The 25,677-nt window shown below is 35.2% G+C and overlaps 1 protein-coding gene across 2 annotated transcripts in view; it reads left to right on the top strand.

The window, feature by feature from the left end:
* The window catches only part of LOC101901317 (GTPase-activating protein CdGAPr), a 220,957-nt gene that overhangs the window by 105,094 nt on the left and 90,186 nt on the right, over nucleotides 1–25,677 (top strand). For both annotated transcript variants that reach the window (XM_059130256.1, XM_059130257.1), the window contains one exon: nucleotides 1,187–1,313. The gene's annotated coding sequence lies outside the window, so the exon portion shown is untranslated. The remainder of the gene's footprint in view (nucleotides 1–1,186; nucleotides 1,314–25,677) is intronic.

Below are 25,677 nucleotides of genomic sequence, written 5' to 3'. Positions count from 1 at the left end.
TGATGGTGTGGGCCGCCATAACACCCGATGGTCGCTCTCTGCTCGTATTAATCGACCGTGACATCAGAATAAATGCCGAATATTATCGCGAAAATATTGTGGAGGGTGTATTAAAGTCTTAGGCACGCAAACATTTTGGACATTCCAACAGGACTCAGCACAATCGCACTCCGCACGCGCCACCCAAGAATGGTTTCAAAATGTGGTTCCTCGCCTTATTTCCAGTGCACAATGGCCACCAAAATCTCTGGATACCAATCCGTTGGACCATTGGGTCTGGAGTATTTTCGAAAGCAAGGTTGGTACTAAAAAGTACCAAAGTGTCAATCACCTCAAACAAGCGCTTCGCCGGGAATGGGCCAAAATACCGCAGAGCAACATTCGGGCAGCGTGTGACGGTTTCATTGGGCATTTGGAGGCCATTGTATGTACCAAAGGTGACCAATTCGAACAAATCCAATCTTTTTCTAAAATTTGATGATATTTCCGACATATTTTGTTTTCATTCAATAAAATTAAAAAAAAATGTAAAAATCATGGTGTTTGACATTGTTGCAGTTTTCTTTTTATCTCACCCTGTATACTTTGTTGGGTCTAACATTATTATTTCGATGATGATTAGTTCGTCATTCAAAAAATTTTAGACTCTGTACGGTGGAGGTTATTAAAAATATGGGTTAGTACACTGATCTGTAAGTAGTTACGATTGCCCAAATAAAGGAATCTGGAACATTAATCCTAAAAATGTATTTTATAACTTATTTATCGATTTTTAGTGGCCAAAAAATAACGACATATTTCGTGCGACATGATTTTGTAGAAATAATAGTTTAGTAGGCTGATTGGAAGTATTTACGATTGTCAAACGTTGATTAGAAATCCCATTATTTGGTTATGGAAGATTTTCCTGGGATATACTTAATAAATCCATTATTTGGTAATGAAATTTGTTTGCAGGGTAAGGAGAAAAGGTCCGAATGGAGACGAATCCTCTTTAAAGATATTCCAAGCAAATAAGACTTTTAAGGACCCTCATTAGTTGGTAATAATTTTTTTTTTTTGCTGGGTTTAGAGAACAATTGGTTATTCTTCTATACCTCTTTGTATGCTATACTTTCTCCATTATCCGTAATGTATGCTTTAATTTATAATTTTTCTAATTAATTTATTTTCATTTTCATTTCAGAACAAAATTTATCCGGTTTCAAAACGAACGCACCTCCATACAATCGATTAAATCACCTAAGGAATTTCGTTCTCTTACCATCATGTATGTGAGACGTCTTTGCCGGAGGAGGACCACAGCAATATAGGTATGTAAAATATTGGTGTAATTAGTTGATTATTTAGCGTAAATTACTACCGTCCGTAATTTGATATTTGCCATAAGTTATTTTGGCTCTGTGTGCTTTGGTGGCACACCTTTGCCAGGGAAATCGGATAGGCTTTTAAATTAAGGAAGCCTAAAAAACGAGAGGAGCCCAAAATTTGGGCAGAGGAGGTGGTCAGCCATGGGAGTGGGTGTGGGAGTTTGAGACTTTGTGTTTTATGGCTTAAATGGTCATTGCTACTTAGTGTGTGTGTGTGTGTGTGTGTGATGAGCATACATTTAATTGGCTGTAAGCTGAATTTAGTGGCTATAATTCGGTGCTACTGTTTAATGAAGGATGGGGTCATTTGCTGGCAAAAGGTGTTGTCTCGGCCATTTTTTAATTATTTTCTTGTGGCTTGTTTTAATACGACATAGGCTAAGTAATTGGGGTTTTCATTCTGTAATCAAATTCTGAAATCTAGAGATCTTTAAAAAATGTAAAATCTTTTTTTGCTCCTTTCTCTTTTTTTGTTCCATTTGTGGTGATGAATGTTTAACCTGCCCCACCTTGACATTGCTCTTGCAGACAATATAAATCTTAATCAGATTTGGAACTTTTTCCCTTCCATTCGATATCATTTAGCCATTTATTTTGAGATTTTGCAAAAAAATAGGAGAAAATAAAATTATTCTATTCTTGAATAGAATTGAAAAATGAAACTGAAACTGGAAATGAATGCTGGCAATGCCATACATCTTCCCATAAAACATTTATCTTGGTTTTCAAATCTTCTAAAAACAGGCAAGCCAAACACACCCAGTTTATTTGCTGATGGTATGAACATGTGGAGCATTTCCATTTTAGGTTTTACATTGTCGTCTTCGTCGTCGTCAGTGATGCATTTCATGACTGTCGCATAGAACTGGGGGCCAGAGGTGCTCCAGTATTTTTGGTTTCGTTTATTTTTTCTTCTCTTATAAATAGTTCATTTCTTTGATATCATCTCCAAATACAAACATCATTGCCATGGAAAAAGGAAGAAAAAAATAAATTGCAGCTATATTTATTTTGCTTCTTTCTTTCTTTCTTCTGCTGTTGTTAGAAACCATTCCAGTAAAGCCATTTGATTCACATTGTTGATTTCAGAAATTCTGGAATGGCAAAATAAAAAAAGAAAAGAAACATATTCACCATTTGCCAGCAACCCAACCAGCCAGCCAGCCATTGATTCATCCATCCATGGATCCCATCTATGGCTCCTTACTTGGTCTAGCCATGCCATGAATTGTTTGAATCGATTGTTGGCGCGTAAAATGTGCCTCCTTTTCGATTTTCTCCCATATATCATGCAGCCATCGTTAGTCGTTCTGTTTTTTTCCTCCATTGTTCTGCTGCTTCTGCCGCTGTAAACATATCAATATCGCCATAAAGAAATCATTGTTTTATTGATAGCTAGTTTAACAATTTATTTTCCATTAATTATTTTATTAGAAATTGTGGTTGAGTTATTGGCTTAGAGGCAAAATATAATGTTTTAATTTATGAAAAATGATTGAGGGGGATGTCTGATAGGCTTAGAGGAAGAGGAGGTTTCCCCAAAAAGTAGCCTATATAGAGATGACTTATTAAGAGGTCTTCTTTGGAAAGAAATCTCCCATAGACTGAAGACTTTCAACCAGTCTTTGAAAAGGGGAAAACTCTCAAGAGGTGTTCTATCGCAGAAGAGAGAATTAAAAGGTCTTCTTTGGAAAGATATCTTCCATAGACAGAAGTCTTTCAACCAGTCTTTGAAAAGCAGAAAACTCTCAAGAGGTGTTCTATTCCAGAAAAGGGAAACTCATGATGAAACAATGGTTTTATATGTGTAACTATTTACAAAAGAGCTTCCTAACCCATTATTAGGGAGTAAGAGAAAGATCTTCAATCTCATGACAAAATAATGAAAACTTATGGAGCAGCATCGTAAGCCATTATTTCCAAAGACAATAATTTCAAAAATCAGTTGCTCGAGGGGCGTATCAATGAGATCACAGACAAAGCGGAGGCTGCCATTGCGTGGGCACAAAAATATATAATGAATAGAGGTCTGAAGAAAGGGGCTGTAAGGTGAAATCATCTAAGTTAGGGACCTTTGAAGTAATTAAAAATGTGGAAACAACTATTGGAGTTAAGAACTAGTAACAAGTAGAAAAGCAGGCCGGGCTGAATTTTAAATACACTCCACCATTTGGAACGAATTTGACAATTTTTCAAAAAAAAAAAAAAAAAAATAATAAATAAATAAATAAATAAAAAAAATTAAAATAAATAAATAAATAAAAATAAAATTAGTTAACAATTCTCTTAAAATCTTACAAATGCCGAATGTAGCCTTTATATTAGGGTCTATGCGAAGACGTGGACCTGCATAGGCAACTTATGTCATAGGCCATTACAATATAATGTCCCTAAAATCATCAAAACACCGAATATAGGGAGGTACTGATATATGGGGCCCATAAGAAGACCTGGACCTGCATAGACACAAATATCAAATTTGAAGCAATTCCGGTGAATAATGTCGCTAAAATCATCAAAATACCAAATATCGGGAGGCACCTTTATATTGGGTCTATACGAAGACCTGGATCTGCATAGACAATTTTCTGTCTTAGGCTGTAGTATCCATTACAAACTTAAAATACCAAATTTAAAACAATTCGCTGAAATCACCGAAATACCGAAATACATGGGGTGGTCGGGGGGGTCTATACGAAGACGTGGACCTGCACAGACAATTTTCTGTCTTAGGCTGTAGTATCCACTCGAACTTCAAATTTGAAACAATCCCGGCGAATAATGTTTCTAAAATCATCAAAATATCGAATATGGGGATGTACCGTTATATGGATGATATACGAAGACGTGGACCTGCACCGACAATTTTCTGTCTTAGGCTGTAGTATCCATTACGAACTTCAAATGCCAAGATTGAAACAATTCCGGTGAATAATGTCGTTAAAATCATCAAAGTTCCGAATATCGGGAGCTTCTTTTATATGGGGCCTATACGAAGACGTGGACCTGCACAGACAATTTTTGTCATAGACTGTAGTATTTATTACGAACTTCAAATACGAAATTTGAAACATATCCGTTGAATAATGTCACAAAAATCATCAAAATACCGAAAATAGGGAGGTACAATTATATGGGGGCCATAACAAAACGTGGACCTACATGGTCCATTTTCAGAACCAAGAGTCCTGCAGACACAATATACATTTGAGTAAAATTTTATCAACCTACTTAATTTCGTTTGGAAGTTAGAGTGACGAAAGGACATCACTAAATCGACAAAGAATTTTAAGCTGATCAAGAATATATATATACTTTGTGGGGTCTAAAATGTATATTTCGAGACATTTAGAAGGTCTTCTACACAATGAAAAATTGCAAATAAAATACTCCTTTAGAGACCTTCTTTTAATTGAGTATCTTTTGTCACGCTTTTTCTATATGGAAACCCTGAAAGGGTCTTCTGTAAAATAAATAAAGTCTTTTATATATCCTAAAGAGGTCTTCTCATAATAGAAGGCATTTAAGAGGCATTTTTCAAAGGTTTTCTATAGATTAGATTAAAATATATATATATATACAAAATATATATAAATATCCAGATCTAAGGGATCTTTTAATCGACTGACAAAACCTTAAGAGAAATTTTATAGGCCGAGCAATATTTAGGTCTTATGTTTATCGAAAACACTATTAGAGATCAAGATAGTATTCCTTCAAGAAGTCTTCAAAAGGCTGTAGACCTCTCAGAGGAGTTCTTAGACCGAAGAACTTTAAGGGGTTTTTATATAGGACGAATACCTGCGAACGGTCTCCTCTTCTTGATGGAACACCTTTAAAAAGTTTTCTATGGAGACAAGATTTCTAGCTGGTGTTCTATAAAGGGAAGAGCTTTAGAGTTCTTCAAAAGAGAAAATTTCTAAAAGTGGTCTCTTAAGATCGGAGTCTATTTCTGTGAAGAAGACTTTTTAGAAAATATCTCTTGATACAATAACTGTGTGAGATCTTTTAGATAGAAAAACTTTAATAGATTCCTTTCGGATCGGAAAGGTATGAGATGTATGTTATCGACCGAAGTTCTGAGAGAGGTCTTCTAAATACTTCTTCAACATGTTTTCTTTAAGCAGAAAACCTTATGAGATACTTTCCGGCTAGAAGACCTTTAAGTGGCCTCTTGGATATAGAAGGCTATTAAATGGTATTCTGTACAGTGAAAACATTTATGATGCCTTCTACAAGGTGAGATAAAGAAACTGCAACAAAGTCAAACGCCAAAATGTTTAATTTTTTTATTTTATTGAATGAAAGCAAAAAATTTCGGAAAAAATATCAAATTTTAGAATAAGTTTAGATTTGTTCGAATTGGTCACCTTTGGCACGAATTATGGCCAATGAAGTCGTCAAACGCTGTCCGAATGTTGCTCTGCGGTATTTTGGCCCGGCGAAGCGCTTGAAGTGATCGACACTTTGATATTTTTTAGTGTCAACCTTGCTTTCCAAAATACTCCAGACACAATAGTCCAACGGATTGGTATCCGGAGATTTTGGTGGCCTTTGTGCGCTGGAAATGAAGCGAGGAACCTCGTTTTGTAACCATTCTTGGGTGGCGCATACTGAGTGCCATGGCGCTGAGTCCTGTTGGAATGTCCAAGGTCTGCGGCCAAAATGTTTTCATGCCCAAGGCTTTATTACAGCCTCCAGAATATTTTCGGGATAATATTTCGGCATTTATTCTGATACCACGGTCGATTAATACGAGCGGAGAGCGACCATCGGCTATTATGGCGGCCCACACCATTACCATGGCCGGCGCTTGAGTTCTGGTGGCCAACCGAAGGTGCACATTTTCAGCTGACCTCTTTGACAAACTGCTGGACAACGAATGTTTTCTCCTCGAAGAAAACCATATTCGGCAGTTCACCACTTTCGGCCAAGCGAAGTAACTCTTTAGCTCTTTTGAGTCTATTTTCTTTCAGTTGCGGTGTAAGTTTTTGCACTTTTTGGAATTTCAATGGTTTTACCCCGAGCTCGTTTTTCACTATTTGCCAAATGAAGTATTGCGATATGTTCAGCTCACGAGCCATTTTTCGGCCACTGCGACGCGGTTTCGATGAAATCGCTTCTTTACTTTTCGAACCATTTCTTCTGATGTTGCTGTTTTCTTCCGTCCACTTCCTTGACGTCGGGCTACGCTACCAGTATCACGGTAACGAGCGATGTTACGAGACGCAAAATATTTATTCACATTTAAATACTGGAGTGCTCTAACGATAGGCAGTTGTGGTTTCCGGCCAAATTAAAAGAAATCAAACTATCACGCTTGCATTCCATCACGAATAACTTTTTTTTCTGAAAAATGCGCTTGTAAACAATGTAATGAACTGTCACTGGAATAATTTTAACAGCTGTTGGACGAGTGGCTTAAAAATGACAGCAGTTTGAAGTTGTTGCAGTTTTTTCATAACGCTGAAGTACCGTTCGAAGGGGGCAAAACTGGTCTAAACTAAATGTTCATGTAAGAGTAATAATTATTTTGGAGAAAGGACCGGTCCCTTGTGTCCTCTGCTGCGTACGACTCTGATAGCTTAAGGTCACATTCATTATCCTTTTTCTGCTGCCTTTGGTTTTATGGGAAATTAAAAGAGGTATCCAGAGTCTAGTTTCAGATCGGAAGAGCTAAATGTTCCTAGCTCCTGGCAGTGAGAAAACTACGTCTATATAAATTTAGTTAAGGCTAGTTTACACGTTATGTTGATTTGCATCAGGGGTTCCCTATTTATTTAAATATTTAAGAGGTCCCGAAAAAACTTTCACACTCTATTATATTTTTTCAACCTTTATTACAATTCCGGCTTTATTTAAATCCCCCATTCAAAATCAGGTGGAAGCCTCAAATCCCATTAAGACTACCATAAAGAAAACAACCTCCATAAAGCATTCACGCTTGTCGCTCAACTCCCGGGACAAGTCCGTTTGACAAAGTGCAGTTCTAAGGTTAATACATTTGAATGCACAAAAATTGGCAACCAGCCGTCCAACCAGACCACCATCCAGCTGGCCAAAGCCAGCAGTGTGTCCACATGCAACATAAATACGACATTAGTGACACAAAATTCGAAATAGAGGAAAAAAATCTCCATGTGACATAAAGTCCATGTTTGGAGCTTCAACAGGTTTACCTGCAGCTGAGCTAAATGCACTCGTTTTGTTCTCGCTCGCTTTTGACTCCATGAGAATTATGGCTAGAAATGTGTTTACGCAGGCGCAGATCTAAATAAGCCAAAATGACAGTTGAAAATAAAAATGACAAGAACTCATTAGAAATGGGTCGCAAGAAGCACAAACACTAACACACACACTGAGTCCATTCTATTTCGTGTTTGGAATAGAACAACTTGAGTGGTTTTAATATTCCAAACACATGTGGACACTGGACAAGATCTTCTTTTTCTCGTTTTGGAACATTCTGTATCAAAGCGACAACAAGTAGCATGCAACATGTATTGCATTGCATATGCAACGCACATTACCACCGGTCTAACGTCATTGTCATCGCTGCCTTCTGTAAGCCATTTAACGGCCCCAATAATGAAGATATGTAGAACACCGACCCAATAAAATTCAATGGAAATGGTAACAGTTTGACTGACTCAAACATTTAACGTCAATTGCTGTTTTGGGGATCGTAAAGCGTTCTTCTACTTGAATTTCCGTTTAGAGAAATTTATAGAAAAAAATAACATGAAAAGAAAAAAACAAACAGAAGCTGAAGAAGATGTCCAATGATAATCGCATGGCATAGAAACGTATTGTGAAGATATCAAATTTGGCATCTTTGTCACGTCACAGCAACAATAGTTGAACTAATTTTAAAGAGATACTCTCGAAGAATGAGAAAGACAATGATATGGAAGAAGACATTTAACAGATTCTCTAAAGTCAGACGACATTTGGGGAGGTCCTTTATAGAGGGGAGAAGTTCATTCTTTTTTTATGCAGAAGATCCTCGCAGGGGTCTTTCATCCCAGAGGTGTTTTCGAAGAGGTTTTCTTTTCATTATCACCTAAAGAAGTATCCAGTGCTTAGAAGGGTTTTATCTTAAAAATGCCTCTGAGGAGGTCTTCCGTCTAAGAAAGTCGTCTGGAGAAGCCTTCTGCACTTCGAATGTCTATCAGGTCCTCTATACTTCGTAGAGGTTTACAGAAGGCTTTATATCCGTATATCATGGCATATGTCTTCTATTTATAGAAATACTTTGAAAAAATTGTATTTACCTTAAGGCTCCTAAACGAGTCTTCCACTTTTAAATGACTTGTGAAGACTTTTATCCTTTCACCATTAGAACACCTTTCCGAAGCTCATTTGAAGATTTTATCCTTGGGATAGATGTTATCCCATCCCATCAATAGAAAAGAGGCCTTTGCTGCAGTCTCTTTTGATTGGAAGACTTTGAAGCATATTTTCGCGCTAAGAATTCTCTTGGAGATATGATTTATTCTTAGAAAACTCTTAAAGAAATCACCTATTCTCAGAAAATCTATAATAAGATCTTCTCAAAAGTTCTCTATCCGCAGATGATTTTTTAAAAGGTGAATAGATCTTCATTAAATAGAACAAATCTTCTGCTTTAGAGACGTTTTTAAAGAAGAACACCTAAAAGGTGTCCTTAGAATAACTTTAAAGAGGACTTGTCTCTATTAGGACCTTCTTCCCTCAAGTTGATATCTTTTTTAAGAAGTCCGTTAAAATTTTTTTTTTTAGGAACTATTAGAACCCCTTTGAAAATATCTTGGATCCTTGGAAATATTTTAATAAGATATCATTTTCTTAAAAGACCTTTCAAGAGGTCTTGCAACTTGAAAGAGTCTTTGGTAATTTCGTGCAGAATTAATTGATGAAACCTTGAATACCTTTAAACAGAAAGTCTTTAAAGTGTCCTGAGAAGACTTTTTAAGAAACCTTATAAAATTTCAAGGCTTTTATATAAGACATTAGACCTTGAATTATACACTTCGGAGATCTTCGAAGAGGTTTCTATTTTTAGAAGGCGTTTAAACCTGTCTTGCAACCTTGGAAGACCTTGAAGTGTTTTCCCATTTGTAGAACACTTTGAAAACAATATTCTAACCTAGAAAGGGCTTTGAAGAGGTTTCAATCCGGTTTGCTTACCTGCCTTGTTCTGACTGTGGCACTTACACTTCTTTTATATTGGATATACAGGGTGAGATGACTGCTGTCATTTCTAAACCACTCGTCCGACAGCTGTAAAAATTATTCCAGTGACAGCTTATTATATTGTTTACAAGCGTACCAAAAAAAAAAAAATTATTCGTGATGGAATTCAAGCGTGATGGTGTGATGTCTTTATATTTGGCTGGAAAACCACAAATGGTTTTCGTTAGAGGAGCACTCCAGCATTTGAATGTGAATAAATATTTTGTGTCTCGTACCATCGCTCGTTATTGTGCTACTGGTAGTGTAGCCCGACGTCAAGAAAGTGGACGGTAGGAAACACCAACATCAGCAGAAATGGTTCGAAAAGTAAAGAAGCGACTTGATCGAAACCCGCATCGCAGTGGCCGAAAAATGGCTCGTGAGCTGAACATATCGCAATATTCCATTCGGCAAATGTTGAAAAATGAGCTCGGGGTAAAGCCATTGAGATTCCAAAAAGTGAAAGAACTTACACCGCAACAGAACAGCTAAAGAGTTGCTTCGCTTGGCCGAAAGTGGTGAACAGCCGAATTTGGTTTTCTCCGCTCCGATGAGAAAACATTCGTTGTCCAGCAGTTTGTAAACAAACAAAATGAACGTGTTTACTTGCCAAAGAGGTCAGCTGAAAATGTGCACCTTCGGTAGGCTACGAGAACTCAAGCGCCGGCCATGGTGATGGCGTGGGCCGTCATAACAGTTGATGGTCGCTCTCCGATCGTATTAATTGACCGGGGTATCAGAAAGCAAGGTTGACAATAAATAATACCAAAAAGTCGATCACCTCAAGCAAGCGCTTCACCGGGACTGGGTCAAAATATCGCAGAGCGATATTCGGGCAGCGTGTGAAGGTTTCATTCGTGCCAAATTTAAAAAATAATGTAAAAATTATGTCGTTTTTCATATTCAACCGAATTTTTCCATTTGGTGAAACTCGGTCCGATATATCTATTGGTCCAATAAATATTTTTTAATATAATCCTTATCGAACTTGTATCATGCACTATACAGCAATGTTATGTGGTACTAGGGGTACAAAAGCCTGCGGCAAATTTGTTGAAAATCGATATTATTCGATTTTAAAAAATGTGAAGCTTCTTTTAAGGCAAATATTTTTAATTCAAAATTAGGGCAGCTAGTTCTATGTCCGTCAATCTAGAGATCTTTAAGGCTCGATAAAAATGTGGACCATACTTTCAGGCAGATGTTTTAAATTTCCAATTTCTGTTTCGTATCATATTGCCTTAAAACTAATTAAATTAGGACAGCTTGTTCTATATTCCGTCAATCTAGAGATCTTTTAAGGCTCTATACTTTCCCCTCTCCTTAAGTGTGGTGCATACTTTTAGGAAAATTTCCTTTTTTAAATTTAACTTTAAATTTATAATTGTTCTCTATTATTTTCGAGTGTAATTTGCTATGCTTTCAGTTTTCATTTATTTTTCACATGGAAAACTTGAAATGAAAAATTTCAGTAAATAAATTACAATACCGAAATAATTGTCACAATAACTTTTTATTTTGAAAATTATGGCCAGCTAACAATGTGGTGGACTGCATTAACTGGTTTCGAAAGAAAAAATCTCAAATTCTGTTTGAGTAACCCATTTTCTGTTTTTGATTTTTCTTTTTTAAGTTTTTTTGCTTCACTCGACATAGTTTATAACTCATAGCCCCATGGTAGGTTGCTTGGTGATTGGCTATAAATTACAGTTATATGATTTTTATTATTGCAGCGAACAAATGGAAACATATAAACGTTTTGAATAAATGATTTCAAAGTGTTATTGTTTGTAATTTTTTAGAAAAAATAAAAACTGGGTACTTTTTTCTCCTGGGTTTTCATTTTTATTGGCCCAGGTGTATGCTGCTGCTGCAGCAAGATAGGCAGGTAGACAGACAGACAGACTCACAGACAATCTCTGCTATCCGCCACCCGGCGTTGATTTGTTATGCCACACATGCAATTAGTGGCAGCCATGGTATTTAATGAGAATTGCAGGCTTTGGTTTATTTGTTTGGAAAAAAAGATAAACGGCTTTGTTGTTAGGTTTCCTATGTGTGGCGGCAGTGGAGTGGAGGTAGGCTGCTTCAATGGAATTGCCTGCTTAGAAATGTAAATGACGTTTTTTTTGGTTTTTGACACAATTAAATCAGATCAGAGCCAAGCGAGACACGCCAGCAAAAGCAGGCAGCCACCGAGCCAATGGATTTTAACACCTTTCAGAGATTGATTGGGGTATAAGACCTAATTTTTACATTAGAGGGAGTCAGATGGGATTCAGTTCTCCAGGGATTACAAAAATCTTAAATCCCATTTACAAAACTTACCATTTTTTGAAATTCCGCTTTTAAACTAAAGTCTGGTGAGGCATGCCAGCAAAAACAAGCAGCCATCGATCCAATGGATTTTAACACCTTTCAGAGATTGGTTGGAAAGAGGGTGACGGGTTTTACAGAATCTCATTTATTTTGCGGGAATTTGATGGTATTCAGTTCTCCAGGGAGTGGAAAAATCCTAAATCTCTTTGGTCATTTTCCAAAATTCCGCTTTCAGACTAAAGTATATTGACTTTATTTTGACTCCAATCCATTCTCGAATTATGAGTTTATTTGCCTCTTTTTTTTTTGCTGATGGTAATCATTATTTTATGTCGCCATGTCTCGACAATTGAAAATTATATTTTCACTTTCTTTGCTTCGCTGTTGGTCTCTTACTAAATTCCCGGTCATTTATTCCAGCTGTTAATATCTCGGCTCCATGACAAGAAAATTACAATCACTTAATCAATTGAGGCGTGAGGTAATGACCGAAGAGATTATACTGCTGCAGTATCATAACAGCAATTTTAAGGCTCGTAAACGTGGCCAGTTTTGTCGAAGAAGTGGCAGATAATTTTATGAGCTTTTTCTAATTTTTTAAATAAAAAATCAAGGATTATTGAATCCATCAAAAAATGAAAAAAATAAGTAAATAAATAAATAATAATAAATAAAATAGAAAATAAATTTTCAAAATTTCTTCAAAAACTATTTTTTTAAATTTGGTTTTCAAGATTTTTTCAAAAAATATTTGTTTCAAATCTGCGTTTTAGGAGTTCTTCAGGAAACATTTATTTAAAAGTTTGCGCTTCAAAATTTCTTCATAAAATATATAACAAAAATCACTCGACATTCCTCAAAAAAATGTTTTTTTAATCCACCATTACAGAGTTATTTAAAAAGGCTGTGCGACAAAATTTTTTCAATAATTACAGAACAGATTATGAAACTAGATCTAAAAATAGAAGACACGTCTATTGGAGTTTTGACAGTTTACATCGTAAAGTAACCTCAATAGAGAGGGCAAGTTCCTCCCTCTTCCACACTTTTGGAAATTTCGGGATTAAGATTCCTCGGAATCTGTTTAGGTATAAAGTGTCTTCGGCATATTTACGGATAACAATACCAGGATTGTTTTTGGTTGAACATATTAACCCTCAAACGAGTCAAAAAATTAGTCTTTTTGGTCCTTTTGCAAAATATGGTTGAAAACTCCCTTTATAGGGGATTGTAGCAATTGAAAATATTTTACAAAATTATTTGCTATAAAATTCTACAATAGGTCCTGGAAGACATCGAGTGTCAAAATCTTACCTAAACACCAGGAATTCATATACAGGGTGAGGTAAAAAAACTTGCAACAAAGTCAAGCGCCATAATTTTTACCTTTTTTTTTAAGTTTAATTGAATGAAAGCAAAAAATGCCGGAAATAGCATCGAATTTTATAATAAGTTTAGATTTGTTCGAATTGGTCACCTTTGGCACGAATTATGGCCTTCAAACCGCCAATGAAACCACCACACGCTACCCGAATGCTCTGCGGTATTTTGGCCCATTCCCGGCAAAGCGCTTGCTAGAGCTAATAGACACTTTGATATTTTTTAGTGCCAACCTTGCTTTCCAAAATACTTCACACACAATACTCCAACAGATTGGTATCCGAAGATTTTGGTGGCCATTATGCGCTGGAAATGAAGCGAGCGCTGAGTACGATGGTGCTGAGTCCTGTTGGAATGTCCAAGGTCTGCGGCCAAAATGTTTGCGTGCCCAAGGCTTTCATACACCCTCCAGAATAATTTCGAGAATGTAACATAAAATTTTGTTTGAGGCGGAAGGTGTGTTATAAATGCTTTTGCCATAAAATTCTACTATAGTTTCTAGAAGACAAAAAGTATAAATCTTCCTTAAACGCCAGAAATTCATTGTAGGGTTAAAATCGTACTCTGTGCGAATTTGTGCAAAAATCATCAACAAAGCATCATCTGAGAAAGATGACGTTAAAGGCAAAAGTATTCCTCATCAAATTTTACTATAGGTCAAAAAAGTAAAGAAATCTGTACTTCTATTGCATATCAAAAAATATTTGCGTCAATGTTCCAAAAAAAAAAAAAAAAAAAAAAAAAACGAAAGTATTTCCATATTTCTTTGATCAAGTTTTCCTCCGACTTTTTTCAAATTGGCGCCTGAAAATACCATAAAATTTCATTTTAGGTGGAGGGTGACAAAGGAAGATATACTACAAATTTATTTATATATACTACACCAGATATACTACAAATTTATTTGCTGTAAGATTCTACCATTGGTCCTAGAAGACGTCTAAAGTCTAAATTTTCCCTAAACGCCAGAAATTGAAAAATATTGAAAACGCATTTTAGTATTAACATTTTGTGCAAAATTCCCCTACATAGCATCATCTGAGAGGGTTGACGCCAAAGACGAAAATATTCTCCACCAAATTTAACTAAATGTTATCAAAGAAAATAAATCATTATTTCCATTAAATATAAAAAAAAATATTTTCATCAATGTTCCCAAAAATCTCGAAAATATTCCCTAAATTATTGATCTTCTTTTTCTCGCTTTTTTGTGAGTTGACGCCTGAAAGTAACATAAAATTTAGTTTTAGGCGGATGGTGACAAAAGACAAAATATTCTACACAAAATTTCACTATAAATCTCAAAACAAACAATATATTTAGGTTTGATTGATTTCAAAAAAGAAAAAAATTACATTCACAATATATGTACTAAAAGTGAAATTTGTGTTTGATTTTTTTACTGCGAATTTAACAAGTTTCCAATCCAAGTCAAAATCTTCCTTTATACTTCAGTTTTTGTTGAAAGTGCCAAATGAGGAGTTATTCTAGATGAAATTCAATTGTGAGTCTCTAAACAAAAAATATTTGTATATCCAACACTTAACATTAAAAAAATTTCAACAATTTTCGTTAATTTATTTTTTTAAAAAATTGTTGATAATTTTTTCTTGGCCTATTTTCTTGGCCAAAAGGTGTTAAAAGAAGAAATATTATACACAATTTTCACTATAAATACCAGAATGAGCCATATATCTAGCTACACTAGTCTTTATGAAAATTCCATTCAATTTTTTTACTCGTAATTTAACACATTTCCATTCCAAGTCAAAATCTCCCATTATACTTCACTTTTTGGGGAAAGTCTCAAAGTATGAATTTTTCTAGATCGAATTTCATTGTGAGTCTCTAAACAAACGAAATTTGTATATTCAATAGGTACCATGAAAAAATAGCATCAATTTTTTGCTAAAAAAACCTTGTTTATTTTTTTTACAAAGTTAGTACTTTTTTCCAATTCACTGCAAATTTTCTTATAATTTTACAGGACTATAGCTATTCCGGGATGTGGAATATGACAAGTGGAATTGATTGTACTCGTTTTTAGATAAAAACCCAAAGGTTTGGGTTCATAGGCCAAATGTTGTCAAGGCCCTTAAATAGTCCATCATTGGTAAAGAAAATGGGTCAACGGCTAGATTTTTCCCCGTAATTATTTTTTTTTTGTTTCACAGTAAAATATTCGAAAAAAACACCTTCCCATCATCTCGTCGAAACCCACCATACCACAAATTTTTGTAAATTTCGAAAAATAAACAATTTGCAACTTCGAGTCAGTTTGTTGTTGTTCTTTTTGTAAATAACAATTTCATTATGTCATATTTCATTTGCCATAATGAACCTATTACATCTCCACAGAGATTCGTTTTGTGTGTATGTGTGTGCATGAGCATTTTGGCCATACAAAGCCATAATTTTGAGGTAACAGGTGCTGCACCAAAACCAAAAGAAAAATACCAAAAAACACAAAAAAAAAATACAAATAATGAAGAGAAAAAACTATTCGTAGGTGCCAAGTTTGGCAAAAGCGATTTCAAATATCACCAAAAGCAGCCGTAGTAGCAATAACAACAAAAATCAAACGGAAAATATTTATTAAAAGAAAAAAATAAAAATTCAACAGAGACTGCACCTTGTACTTTGCAAGTTGTAGGTCTGAAGTCAAAGATGGTTGGCTGGCTGCTTGGTTGGTTGGCAGACAGGCTGACTTGCAAAAAACTATTATTTTTTTTAGCAATCAATAGAAGTCAATATACCTTGTGTGTACAGTTATTGAAACTCTTTTGCTTACATACACACATACATACACACTCATGTGAATTTTTATGTGTGTGTATATGTCTGCATGGAAAACACTTTTGGCATTCGGTGTGTTTAAAATTTCACACTTGAAATGTATTTCGATATTTGAATCGGTTTGAAGCATATGTCTTCGATATTGAAAACGTTTGGCATATACATTTTTTTAAGGAAAATTATTATATCCTCATTTGGTACGGACAAAACGTAATAACGGTTTTAGACTCTATGGGCCAAATCCCTTCCAGGAAAATTGTTGATCTATGGGTGAGTGTGCGTTTATCTGGCTGACTGGTGCGCACGATAACTCCCAAAGAGAGTATACGATTTGGTCCAAACTTGATACATCGTAATATTATTAATTTCGGACCACTCCGTATGATACCTTCCCCATAATATTTTCACAGAAAATAATTTACCTCATACAACCAGAAAAGATCATCAAATTTTTTGCAAACTTTGGAATGGGTGTGAAGATAAATTGGAAAGTTAAATTGGATGCTAACAGAACACAGTTAATTAACAGAGCTCTGTTAAGGACTTAACAGAGCTTTGTTAAAGACTTAATAAAAAGATAATTTTGAAAAATATAATTATTTGTTAATTATTATATTAAAATTTATTACTTCGGTAATAAAAATAGCTTGAATACAAATTAAATAAATACTATGCAGCACCAACTATAGAACAAACCGTTTCAGACACCCGAATTGGGTCATATCTTTATTATGATGTAAAAAACGGAATGGGCCATTGTGCAAAGGCTATAAAAGCTGCGGATCAAACTAGGCTTAAATGAAAGGTATCTTCGAGCACTTTCAGCCCATATATAGGTTATAGTCCAAAACCGTTTCAGAGACCCAAATTGGACCCATCCTGATAATAAGAAGGTCCTAACAGATTGAACCACTGTGCAAGGGCTATAAAAGCTGCGCGGATAAAACTAGACTTAAATGAAAGATGTCACCGAGCACTTTCAGCTTATATATAGATTATAGTCCAGAACCGTTTCTGAGACCCAAATTGGACCCATCCTGATAAAAAGAAGGTCCTAACAGATTGAACCACTGTGCAAGGGCTATAAAAGCTGCGCGGATCAAACAAGGCTTAAATGAAAGGTGTCTTCGAGCACTTTCAACCCATTTATAGAGTCCAAAACCGTTTTAGAGACCCAAATTGGACCCATCCAAATAATAAGCTGGTCCTAACAGATTGAACCACTGTGCAAGGGCTATAAAAGCTGCGCGGATAAAACTAGACTTAAATGAAAGATGTCACCGAGCACTTTCAGCTTATATATAGATTATAGTCCAGAACCGTTTCTGAGACCCAAATTGGACCCATCCTGATAATAAGAAGGTCCTAACAGATTGAACCACTGTGCAAGGGCTATAAAAGCTGCGCGGATCAAACTAGGCTTAAATAAAATGTGTCACCGAACACTTTCAGCCCATATATTTTTTATCAGTTCCAGGTCCGGTGCGAAAATGGGCAACAACGACCCATACTATCAAGTACCTCCTCCACAAAGGTCAAGATTTTGAATAATTAAAACTCTCATAACTGAATGAAATAGAAGTCCTTTTTTCTACAAATTGCGCATATTTTATTGTTTCTACTAACACAAGATTTTGTATAAAGAATGCATAGCACGAATCACCCATTCTGGTACCTCCACCACAACGAATCAAAATTCTCAATATTTTTGAAGAATCTAAGACGTGAAATGTGCGTCCGATTATTCTCAAACGCAGCACATCTAAATATTTCTTCTAACAAAAGATCTTTTGTGAAGATGGAATATATTGGCCGACTCCATCGAGAATCTCTCCCACAAAAGGTCAAAATTTTGAATAATTGCATCTCTCTCAAAATACGAAATAAGCATCTAATTCTTGTCAAACTTCATACATCCCAATATTTTTTATTAATATTAGACCTGGTGTTAAGATGGTAGATATCGGCCTCTCCATTTGGTTACTCCCCTTCAAAGGTTCTTAATTTTCAATACTAATTTCTCTCAACCAGAGGTCTGATGTGAAAACGAAATTTATCAATCCATTTATCCTTCTGGTAACATTTAGTACGAATATCTAAAAAATCTACATCTCTCAATCCTAGACGCCAACAGTGATCAAAAATTAGTACCATTTAGTACTTTTCGAACAATTACAGTACGCATTTGCAAAGCTACCTTGCAAAGCTACCATTCCCAAAACCACTTCCTCCTCTAACTACAGACACCCACATCAAATTTAAGTATTTCAGCTTCATCCCTTCACCCAATTCCAACACCAGATACGCACAGTTATCTAAATTTCAAAATTTATCTCTATCACCTCAACCAAGACAAGATTTAGAACTCTCTAGTACTTTTCGTACAATTATGGTACACATTTCCGAAAACACCACCATATCTTAATTCCAGATACCAACAGAGACATCAATATCAAATTTGGCGATTAAAGCTCTATCTCTTACCCAATACGCAATTTAGTACCACTTAGTACTTTTCGAACAATTACAGTACAAATGTTCAAAACCACCTCCATATCTTAACCAGAGACATCAACAGTGACATCTATATCACATTTTAGGATTTTAGATCAATTCCTTTACCCAATACCAAATTTAGTACCATTTAGTAGTTTTTGTACGATTATAGTACACATTTCCGAAAACACCTCCATAAATCAATTCCAGATACCAATAGAGACATGCATTTATATCCACAGATACCGTCAGTAATCTAAATATTAATTTTTAGAAATTTATCTTTATCCCTCCATCCAATTCTAAATATAGTGCCATTCAGTATTTTTCGTGTAATTATGGTAGACATTTCCAAGCCCACCTCCATATCTCAATTCCACATACCAACAGAAACATCAATATCTAATTTGCGGATTCCAGTCCTATTTCTTCATCCAATACCACATAAAGTACCATTTAGTACTTTTAGTACAAATATAGGCCACCTGGAAATCTCAAACACAGATACCATCAGTAATCTAAATATCAAAATTCAGAACTGTGTCTCTGGCCCTTCACCCAATACAAAATATAGTACCATTGAGTACTTTTCGTACAATTTCCAAAACCACCTCCATATCGCAATTCCAGTAATAACAGAGACCTCAATATCAAATTTGAGGATCCCAGCCCCATCGATTCAACCAATACTAAATTTAGTAACATTTAATATTTTTCGTACAAATATAGGACGGATTTCCAAATCCACCGCCATATCTCAAACACAGATACCATATCAATTTTCAGAAATTTTATCTCTATCCCTTCACCCAATTCAATATATAGTGCAATTCCATACTTTTCGTACAATTATTGTACATGTTTTTGAAACCACCTCCTTATGGTGAGGCTACCACAAACTTTCAGTTTTCAAGCGCTATCTGTTTACTCAATGCCAAATTGTACTAAATTAGTACATTTCGTGCACTTGTAGTGCATATTTTCAAAAACACCTCTTTATCACAAACCTATCTCCAATAGGGATCCAAATAGCAAAACTACGAAATTCCATCTCCATCCGTTCACCAAAACTAAACTGTTCCAAATTTAGTACCATTTAGTACAGTTCGCATACGTAGTACACATTTCCAAAACCACCTGCATATATCAAACTTAATTTCCAACCTGATACTCATACCAAATTTCAAGTTTTTAGCTCCATCCGTTCATAAAATACCAAATGGTACTATTTTAGAAGTTTAGTACAATATTAGGACTTTTCGTAACCTTAAAGCTTGATTTTTCATAAACCTTTTGGTACATCTACATCTTGCACTCCATCAGTGACTCTCATTCCAAATTTCAGAATTCCAGTTCCATCGGTTCTTCACAATTCCAATTTGTAACAAATTTGGTACCATTTGTACGTTTAGGTTTACTTAGTTCGATTTTGGCCCTACGCTCCTATGTCCTTTTTCGAAGAAGCCAGCCGATGATTTAAGCCAATCAAAAAAAGCGTTTTATGTATTCTCATCTTAACTCCAGTTCCAAATTTTAGAACTCCACCCCTGTTGGTTCGCCCAAATATAAATTGTAATTATTTAGTACATTTAGGTATATAAAATTACATATTCCGTAAACTAACTACATATCCCTATCTTACACTCCTACAATAATTTTATTTCCAATTTTCAGGATACCATCTCTATTGTTTCACCCAAATCCAAATTGTACCAAATGTTGTACCATTTAGTAACATTAAGTAAAATTTTTCATAGTGTCCAGTGGAAATCTTATTTTCAAATTTCAGGATTCCAACTTTATCGGTTCTCCCAATATATTAATTGTACACAATTTAGTATCATTTAGTACATAAAAGTACAGATTTCCAAAACTTCCTATGTATCTCAATGCAATAGCAATCTTATTTTTAAGTTTCAGGACTCCAACTCTATTGGCTCTTCCACAATTTAAATTGTACCAAATTTAGTACCATTTAGTACACATAGGACGAATTTCCAAAACTATATATATGTCCTACAATGCAATAGTAATCTTACTTTCCAAATTTTTGGATTCCAACTCTATTAGTTCTTCCAAAATTTATAGTGTACCAAATTTAGTACCATTTAGTACACTTAAATACGAATATCCAAAACTACCTACATTCCTAAGTCCTAGAATGCAATAGTAAACTTATTCCTAAATTCCACCTCTATCGGTTCATCCAAATCGAAATAAACGTTGACATTATACGAAATGGTGCCAAATGTAGTACATGTAGAATTTCCAAAATCCCTTTGGTACATCTATCATACACCCCTCATTCCAAATTTAAGAGACCTAGCTCTACTGCTTCCTTAAATACTACCTATACTGTATATTATATTTAGTACCTTTGGAACAACTCTAGTTTAGTAAAAACTCTTCGATTTTTTCGAAATTTTTTCCAGAGGTAAGTATTTTTACCCTGATTCCGGGAAAGCTTATGAAAATACCTATACAACAAGTGGTCACATGATGGAGTAAGTGGTCATGGTTCGGAAATTATAGTCACATTATCGCACATTATTTTTTGGACCCGAATTCTTTATAAAACCCCCACATAGTCAAAAAAGGCCCATTATGGGGGTCAAAAAATTGCTTCCAAGTTATAGCTGACACTCTTTACAAAATTACAAAATGCTACAATTTGTGCTAATACCTTTTTCGGGTCCAGAGATATGGGTCTTTCCATCCGCATAACCCGATTCTAACCGGTTCTTTAAAATTATGTTTTCAATAAAAAAGGTTTATTTCGGGTCAAAAATCTGGGGTCCCAGGTCCGTCCCCCCAAGAAAAAAAATAGTTTCCCGGGATCAGGGTAAAAATACCTACAACTGGAAAAAAAATTTTGAAAAAATTTAAGAGTTTTTACAAAACTATTTCGTGCCGTTCTCTTACGAATTTTCAAAAACCCAGCCTTATCTGACCCCTTGGGACCAAGAGTGGCCCTCAGCCAGAATTTCTAGCTTCAGTCGTCTCGTGTGGACGTTGATGAATCAGTCCGTCAGTCAGTCAATATAGATTGATGAAGTGGAATACTTCGGTCTGCTATATCTGGTACCTCACTCCTACTCCTTCGGAACCTCTGCTTTAAGGGGCCAACATTTTGAATACTTATAACGCAACTCAAAATATATTTAAATAAACGAATATTGGTTGAGGTTATACACCTGTCGGCAAACCTGGCGGATACTTTTTAGATTGCTTTTGAATCTGAATGCCTGATAATAAAATATTCTTCAAAATTGACGTTTCAAAATATATCAAATATATAAAAATATATTTTTAAGACTCCAACAGCTTTTATTCAAATAAGCTTTTCTCTCTCTCCCCCTAGTGATATCAGAAATGTCAGTCTCTGTTCTAAATTACATTTGAAGGTAGAATCAATTGAGGCGAATGGTTGGATGACCATAGAAAAAAAACTATTCATATTTTTATTTATGCACATTCCTAGCGAGCAAAAAATTGATATGTTAATGTGTGTGTGTGAGGGTGGCAAAAAGAAGAGAGAGGGTGTAATGGCCACTGGCTAGCTTGATTAATAAACAAATTTTAAAACGCAAAATATTTTCCTCAGAGAATTCGAATAGAGAGTCACACAAGCCATAATAAATTTAATTGAATTTGTTGTGATGATATGTCAAGATGTGTTCGAGTTCAAAAGAATACAACACCCAAAGAATACAACACCCTTGCTCCACAAACATATCGAATACAATGTCAGTAACCCGATTGCGAGCCTCTCAAGAGATGTTGATGTCTCCGCAACAAAAAGCCTTTTTAATTAAGTGGGAGATAGTGGGTGTTGAAAATTTTAACACACCGAACACTGGCTTTGATTGAAAGCTTTGATATGCAGAGGTGGAGGAGGATGTCAATAAAAAAACACGACGGGGGCATGAAGATTCTAAAAGGCATGAGAAAGGGGAAATATTAAAAATTTTGCAATTGAAAGTGTGACCATTGGACACCTCCCACTCATATAAGGTAAAATCTTAAGTGGTGCCCCTTCTCAGGGGATCTCTTCAAATGCTGAGTGGCAAGTATATAATTCCTCTAAATTGTAAAGCAAACAAACAAACGCGCCCGTCATGATTACGCGTCTCTATTATTAATAAAACACCATGTAAATGTGACCTAGAAAATAAAAATCAACAGAGCTCAGATAATTCTAGTGGAACACCATCGCAGCCGACACCAATCGTAAACTTGAAAAAAAAAAAAAAAACAAAAGCAACAACAAAGCAAAATAATATCAAGTCGAGCAAAAATATAAACAAAAACAATAACAGCAATAACAAAGCAATTAAGCAATCAACAAAATTATTAATTTCAAACACTTGCAACAAGAGTGAAGAGTGTGAAATATAAATTACAAAAACCAAAATAAAAACAAATTGTAATTTTTTGTTTTTATTTTGCAATGGAAGTAAAGTTTAGATTAGAGCTTTAATTTTTTAAAAAAAAAAATATTTTCTTCAAAAGACCGTTGATATTTGGTCAAATTTTCGAGGAATTAAAAAAATCGTCAAGGTTGTTTTCGATTCAAATTGGATTAACAAATTTTCTTTTAAAGGATTTAAAATACCGAAATATTGATTTTTTCACCACAAGGTGATCAGGGTATTATGTCTTTGTACATTTATTTGTAACAGGCAAAAGGAAACGAGATTGACCCATAGTTGTAAACATTTATTGCCCGATCCAGATGAAATTTTGCACCAATCATTTGTTTGGCCCAAGGACGAACCCTATTGAAATTGGAGATAATCGGTCAAAATTTATATATAGCTCCCATATATATCTTCGTCCGATTTGCCTTTTATTGTGCACCAAACGTGTAATATCAGCCCGAATAGTATGGAATTTTGCACACACAACCAAATTAGGGCTGAAAATAAGTATGCCATTAGCTCCCATATATATTATTCATCCGATTTGTATTTTTATCCTCCGCAGCCGTAATAAGCACTCTGTAACAACAATATTTGGGGAAATAGATCAAATACAGCTCAGAAATACCTTTGCTAAATTTTATCGAGATCGGTTCAGATTTGGATATAGCTCCCTTGTATAACTTCGTCCGATTTACCTTTTATTGTGCACCAAACGTCTAATATTTGTCCAAATTGGATGAAATTTGGCACTTACGACCGAATTAAGTCTAGAAGCTAGTATGTTAAATTTGGTGAAGATCGGTTCAGATATAGCTATAGCTTCCATATATATTATTCATCCGATTGGTTGTATTTGTTACCCAAAACCGTAATATGCACTCCGTAATAACGATATTCCGGGAAATATATCAAATGCAGCTCAGAAATATCTTTGCCAAATTTTATCGAGATCGGTTCAGATTTCAAATGAATTGTACACCAAATGGGCAATACAAGTCCGAATTTAAAAGATGCAAATGCTTCGGCATATTTAGTTCTTTGAATTTTAAATTATAATTATAATCATAGGGTGTATGATTGAATTCTCCCATAAAAACTTTTAATTGTTATGTCTAGCTCTACTAAATTAGCAAAGTGGTGTAGGGTATCATAAAGTCGGCCCCGCCCGACTTTAGGACTTTCTTTACTGGTTAACATTTTTCGCTCTATGCACTTTTAGATCGAAAAAGGCGGATGTAGAATAATGGTTTAAGAATCCTCAAGGAATAAAAGTAGAATTTTAACAATTTTGTAATCAAGGGCTTCGAGATGCAGAAACGTAAATTTTAAATGTAATTTCCTACAAGGTCTTTCGAATTGAAGAACGTGGAGTGGATTTCCTGAATGACTTTGAAATACAGAGACGTGGATTTTTGACAAGCATTAATTTCAAGCACTGTCAGATCAAGATTGGTGGATTTTTAAGAAAGTTTTCTTCAAGGACTTTCGAAAGAAGTAAAGATGAGTTTTTACAATATTTTTCTTCAAGGACTTAGAGTTGCAGAAACGTGAATTGCTAATGTGATTTTTTCAAGGGCCGATTATAAAGATATACCTAAGAAAAAAGACACGTGTATCGGCGTTTTGAAAATTTACATTGCCAAGTAAGCAAAATAGAGGAAAAAGGTCCCCCTTAACCACATTTTTTTTTAATTTTCGGATTAAGATTCCTCAGAATCCGTGCATTTTAGGTATTATAGATAAAAACACAAGAAATATTTTAACCCTCATGCGAGACAATAATAGGGGTCTTTTTGGTGCCTTTTATACCCTCAGACATATGGCTACAGAGGGTATATATGATTTGATACGACCTCATGCCTAATCGAAATAATGGTTTTAGACCCTGGGTCTCTTTGGACCAAATCCGTTTCGGGAAATTTGGAATCGATCTAGCGATGTACGTCCGTCCGTCTCTCTGTCTGTCTGGTTGGCTGCTATGCACGTTAACTCTCGATGGGAGTATCCGATTTGGTACAAACTTGATACATCATAATATTATTATCAAACTTAGATCGAGTTCGGAGATGGGCAATATCGGTCCACTCCTTTTGGAAACTCCCCAAAAAATGTCAAAATTTTAAAAAAAATATATATTTTACTGCACAGAAAATCGACAATCCGATTTTGCTCCAACTTTGCAAATCCTAATATTTGCATCAGTGCTAGGTCAAGTGCGAAAATGGATAAAATCGGCCCACTCTATGCAGTATCTCCCCCACAAAGGGTAATAATTTTGAATAATTATAACTCTTATAAAATATGATGTAAGGGTCCGATTGTCTTCACATTACACACATGAACATATTTTTATTAATCCAAGGTCTGGTGTGAAGATGGAATATACAGGGTGAGATAAAAAAAACTGCAACAAAGTCAAACGCCATAATTTTTGCATTTTTTTTAAATTTAAATGAATAAAAGCAAAAAAATGTCGGAAAGAGGATCAAATTTTAGAATAAGCTTAGATTTGTTCAAATTGGTCATCTTTTGCTGGAATTATGGCCTTCAAACGACCAATGAAACCGTCACACTCTGCCCGAATGTTGCTCTGGGGCATTTTGGCCCATTCCCCCCGAAGCGCTTACTTAAGGTGATCGACATTTTGGTATTTTTTTAATGCCAACCTTGCTTTCCAA

The sequence above is a fragment of the Musca domestica genome, unplaced genomic scaffold (assembly GCF_030504385.1).
Source record: "Musca domestica strain aabys unplaced genomic scaffold, Musca_domestica.polishedcontigs.V.1.1 7, whole genome shotgun sequence".
Classification (NCBI taxonomy): domain Eukaryota; kingdom Metazoa; phylum Arthropoda; class Insecta; order Diptera; family Muscidae; genus Musca; species Musca domestica.
Note: the sequence above shows the minus strand (reverse complement) of the source record. Positions and strands in the feature narration are given on the sequence as shown.